Source organism: Carassius carassius, chromosome 2, assembly GCF_963082965.1.
Source record: "Carassius carassius chromosome 2, fCarCar2.1, whole genome shotgun sequence".
NCBI classification, from domain to species: domain Eukaryota; kingdom Metazoa; phylum Chordata; class Actinopteri; order Cypriniformes; family Cyprinidae; genus Carassius; species Carassius carassius.
Window position 1 is genome coordinate 7,261,405 of NC_081756.1, and position 6,006 is coordinate 7,267,410.

A 6,006-nucleotide genomic window follows, 5' to 3' on the forward strand; every position below is an offset into this window, starting at 1 on the left:
TATCAGGATCCAAAAGCTAGAATTAAAATAAATGGTAACCTCACAAATTGGTTCAAACTGGAAAGATCCACACGGCAAGGGTGTGGATTATCCCCCACCCTTTTTGCAATTTTTATAGAACCTTTGGCACAAGCGATAAGACAAGATAAGGAAATAGAAGGAATTCAAATTAGAGACGTTGAACACAAAATTGGGCTATTTGCAGATGATATTTTAATATATTTAAAACAACCAGACAAGTCTTTACCACATTTAATGAACCTATTGCAACATTTCGGTTATCTGTCAGGCTATAAATTGAATATAGGGAAAACGCAAGTTCTTCCTCTAAATTTCATCCCATCCACAGAAATGACTCAGAAGTATGATTTTAAATGGAATAAGAAATTTATTCAATATTTGGGAATAAATATTCCAAGTAACCTTTCTAAATTGTATAAAATCAACTATGAAGCCCTAAATCAAAAACTTTATAAAGACATGGAAAGGTGGGGCGTCTTATTGTTAGACTTATGTCAGAGAATTGACATAATCAAAATGAATGTGCTGCCAAGAGTATTATACTTGTTTCAATCTTTGCCAGTGCCAATACCGAAGCCACAGTTTGTGGAGTGGAATAAAAAGATTTCAAGATTTATTTGGAACGGGGCTAAACCTAGAATCAAGTTCTCAACACTTCAACTACCAAAGAAAGAGGGAGGATTGGCGCTGCCAAACTTTGAAGAATATTTTATCGCCGCTCAACTCAATCATATGATTAACTGGTGTATTCCGGATTTTACAGCAAAGTGGAAACAAATAGAGTTGAACAATGATGAGTACCAGGTACGGGCCATGATTGCCAGTAAAAAGATGCTCAAAGAAAATGAAAACAAGTTGGATTCAATAACCAAATTCACCTTAGAGGTCTGGTTCAAATTAGTAAAAAGGTATAAAATGGAGAAGGAGATAAAGATATTTAGCTGGTTGGCGTACGATTCAAATTTTAAACCAGGAGTTTTGAATTCTAAATTTAAAAACTGGACTAAAAAAGGTTTGAACATACTAAGTAGGGCTGGACGATTAATCGAAAAGTAATCAAAACCGAAATTCATAACCTCTAACCGACGTAATTTTCCCATGTCGGTTATTTCGGTTTTTGTAATCCTGTTAACACTTCCCCGTTAAAAGCATACTAGCGCGTGTGTAGTCACATGACTCTGCCCCGTCCAGTCAGTGGCATAAGAGCAAAACACGGAGGTGAACGCCGGTTCAACACATAGTGATGGCGCACATAGTGATGTAATCGCTTGAATTTGGACATTCAAGCGATTAGATGATCGGATGTGTATTATTATATCGAGCTACCATGTTCGCGCAGCTGCATTGTGGCACGAACACTCATATAAACAGTAGATGTGAAGATCGCCTGCACAGAGGAACACGGAAACTAGTTGTCAGCTCTGTCCTGTGATTTATCACTAAAGTAGCTTAGAATCTCAAAACTTATTATAACATGTTTGAGTGCAGCGCACATGAAGCACAAGCGCGTGCACAGAGAGCAGCAGTCGCCCTGCGGGTTCCCGGTTTGTGTCCATGTTTTGTGTATTTTAACTGTAGAAAAGGTTGTTCCGAGTCGAAACTACGATACAGAAAACTACATCAGTATATCATAAACGCAGCCGTTTTTGTCTTACGTGAACATAAACAGATGAGAAAGAAAACACACGTGCAGTATTTTCGCTTTAAGAGACAACAGCCTAATAAACGCGCTGCCTGTCATTAATGTTAATCAAAGAACAAAAGAAAATCATTCACTGATCTTAACTGAATATATTTAATAACTTAACTTGATTGATTAATCTTTATTTTATTTATAAAAAGAAAACTATGCAGTATTTTTAAACTTTTAATTACAGTTTCTGTACCTGAAATTTTGTTTAGTTGTATTTATTTATGATATTGCTAATTGATTTGTTTGTTCCTATCTTATTACTGACTGTTTACTTGTCTTTAACACTTTAATATTTGAAATTTATATTAATCTAGTTGTTTTTGCTATGGTATTTTTTAAATCACAGGCAAAATTCCTCTTGCAGTGTTTTTTAGGCTGCTGATTTTTGCTCATGTTATTCAGCTGCAACAGAATGCTTTGTAAAAATGTTTGACATCTAAATATTTGACTTTTTTATATTGGATTTTTTATTGAAACTAGGCATCGATAAGAATCGGAATCGATGAGCAGAATCGGAATCGATAAAATTCAAATGATACCCAACCTTAGTAAGAAATGTTACGAACATAGATAAAATAACTGCTGATAGTCAATCATATTTACAGTACAAACCTTGTCAGTGAACTATGAGGGCAAAAAAACAAAACAGAAACAAAAAAAATCGTTCATTAATAGTAATCGAGGTTTTGTTTTTAGGCCATAATCGTCCAGCCCTAATACTAAGTAATTTTATTAAAAAAGGGGAAATTATAAGCTTTCAGAATTTAAGACAGAAATTTGATTTGGAACATCAAGACTTCTATATGTATCTTCAGGTTAGAGACCATTATCAAAAGGAGATAAGGCCAGAACTCCCTGGTAAAGTAAATGTTATAACTGAAATTTTTGGGGTGTGCTTATAGAAACAAAGGAGAAAAGTTGATATCTAAATTGTATCAGGGATTGGTATCCAACAGAAGAACTTCGACACTTTATATTAGAGATAAATGGAAAAAAGAGTTATTAGTAGAAATATGTGATGACGAATGGTATAACATATGTGAAACTCAACTATCCACATCTAGTTCTAAAACCGGAAATTATTTTGTTGGAAAAATGTAAGATTTTTTATAACACCAAAGATCAAGAGGGCTACCTCATCAATATGTCAGCCCTGCTGGAGGATGTGCGGTGAACAGGATGTGGGTCATGCACATATTTTCTGGCATTGCACAAAAATATCCCAATACTGGGATAGTATCTGGGAGGAATCAGGGAAAATACTTGGATATAAACTACCAAAGACATGCTTAGTACTGTACTTCGGAAGTCTAAAAGAAAAGAAAATACAAAAGAAAGACAAATACTTAATTAAAATCCTTCTGGCAGCATCAAAAAAGGCCATTACACGAAAATGGTGTACAAAGGACCCCCCAACCCTGGAAAACTGGAGAGGCATTGTGGAGGAAATTCACAACATGGAAAGACTTACATATATATTAAGACTACAGCAAGAAATGTGTGAAGAGAGATGGAAAAAATGGAGTTTATACACAAACTTGATTCACTATGACCACTGACACTGTGTTGTTAATGTTCTTTTTGTTGTTGTAAAATTGGAAATATCATTAATAAACCTTAAGTGAAAAAAAAACAAACAAAAAAAAAAACCAAGAAAAAGAAAAATACAAGCAGTGGATCTTAAATATGAGGACAACAAGTTTGTGTTAATCATTTGTAAAACATATATGTTTTTGTTGGCTAATTATAGTTTCATAAAGGAAATACATTGATATAAATATTTACAAATTAATGACAAATTATTTTCTCATAATGTGGCATTTGCAACAATTGTGTGTGCTACCATTCAAAAGTTTGGGGTTAATAATATATATATATATATATATATATATATATATTTTTTTTTTTTTTTTTTTTTTTTTTTCAAGAACTGAAACTTTTTAGACTCCAAACTTTTGAATCCTATTTATTGTAGAAGAAAAGTATGATTTAAATTATACGAGTTCAGGCCAATATCTAATATATAACAAATAAAACATATAGAATATTCAATTCACACATGACCATTTTAAATAAAACTCAAAACAATGTTTATAATGAGTTTTTTTTTTATCATGAAGTGTTTTACACTTTAAGTCGGTTCTCTGAGTTCTTGATCATTTCAAAGGCAGCCTATTAATTATCATCAAGAATGGTCTGTTTTGTGGAATCTCAATGAATCTCTGTTATTGATGGTTTGACCATATATAACCGACTTTATGTCGCATTCACATTCAGTTTTATCTCCATTCGTCCTCCAGGGAGTTTGTTGCAGACAGTGTGACCTTTTGAAGGAGCTTTTACTATAACTGCAGCGACCCAAGCCTTTGTGCTCATTCAGTCCGGGTCACTGGACATACACGAGTGATCCATATAACACACGACACAGCCAAGAACGACTGAAAATCACCTTTAAATTACAGGCTTCTTCAGTAAGAATAAATAGTGCTGTTTATTTTGCTTCTCATGTTCAAAAGCAATTATGAGTCTAAATTAGTTTTATTCTGGATTCTAAATACTGGTCAGGAATCATGAGATTTATCAGTGATAGTGCAAAATACTGTTACAATTTTGCTTTTCAGTGTGTTTTAAAATGCAATTTTTATTCCTGTGATCAAAGCTGCATTTTCAGCATCATTACTCCAGTCTTCAGAGTCACATGATCCTTCAGAAATCATTCTGATATGATGATTTACTGCTCAAGAAACATTTATTATTATTATCAATGCTGAAAAGAGTTGTGCCCTTTCATATTTTTTGTGGAAACTGAGTTTTTTTTTCAGGGTCCTTCAGTGGAAAATTTTTACGAAGTACAGCATTTATTCGAAAGACATTTGAAATGTCTTTACTGTCACTTTTGGCCTATTTAATTGGTCTTTTGTGAATATAGTGAGTAAAAAAATAAATACATAAAATATCTTGCCAGCTCCAAACTTTTGAACAGCACTCTTAATGGTTTATAGAGAAATAAAAAGAAAAGAAAGAGCCTTCATGCATTTAAATTTGCAGATGTCTATATATTTTTCTCTCGAGGGGATGATCATATTTGGATATCTGTGGCAGGAAGGTGCACAGATGATTTAACAAGTGCATGCATTGAACTGATTCAAGCTACAGAATTAATGATATATCTTCATAAAATCTCTAAAGCTTAAAAACGATTATAGATGTTGCATAATTCCCCATTAAAGTAGACAGTAACTGTACTTGACAGAAAACAGAAATAATTGCCTAAAGGTGAGACTGTAATGGCGGCTGACTTGCTTTCTAAGGAGTTTGACCGGGACAGTCTCATTCCTCTTACAACCTGATGTCTTATAACCATAATGATTCTTGTGTCCGCCTGCTGCTCTTCATGGTGTTTATTCTCAAAGCATGAAGGCATAGATATAAATCCAGCGGTTCTGTTGCTGTGGTAAAGCCGGTGAAATACTCTGCTGTATGAAGTGCTTGTGCCGATGTGATGCTCTGATGATAGATGGCCTCTGTCGGCTCATGATTTGAACCTTTCCTGTGCTGTACTCCTGCAATAATAACACCTCTCCAGAGAAAGAGTTCTGTTTTGCTTTCAGCTCTGAAGAGGTGCGCTGCATTGCTCAATAATACACAATAATAACCGCAGAACAGAATGATGTGAGGTCACGAATGCAAACAGAGATCCGCAATAAAGTGTAATGTCAAATTACACCAGTTCTGTGCTTCTCTGTTGGGTTTTGTTCAGTTTTGCTTCAAACAGCTGCTATGTGATTAGGTTGCCTTGTTATTGTTTACAACAAAATAGAAACCCGCAGTCTCCTATTTACAATACTAATATTAATAATTTGTGCAGTTTTCTCAGTATGAAACTGTTTGGATGTGAATCATCGTAAATGGCCTGTATATTATAACAGTCAAATGCATGATGTTATTCATGCTCATGCCAAATATTTTAGTATTTATATCAGTGTAAGTTACTTTAAAAAAAGTAGTTAAAGACTAATTACATCTTTAACAGTGTAAATACTGTAGATTGTACTAATTATTAATTCAATTATTTTTTGACGCATTTACAGGGAGTTGCATTAAAATTTTTTACATCAGATATAAATTTTTTGTTTAATCCACTGTTGTTTTATATACAAAATGCAATTGTATCAGAAGTAACTGTAATTAAATTAGAGAAAATTTAGGAGTTAATTTGTCAAAACTTTTCAAAAGGAAATATATGATAGTAATGTGCATAAATGTGACTACATCACACTACACCCAAAGAT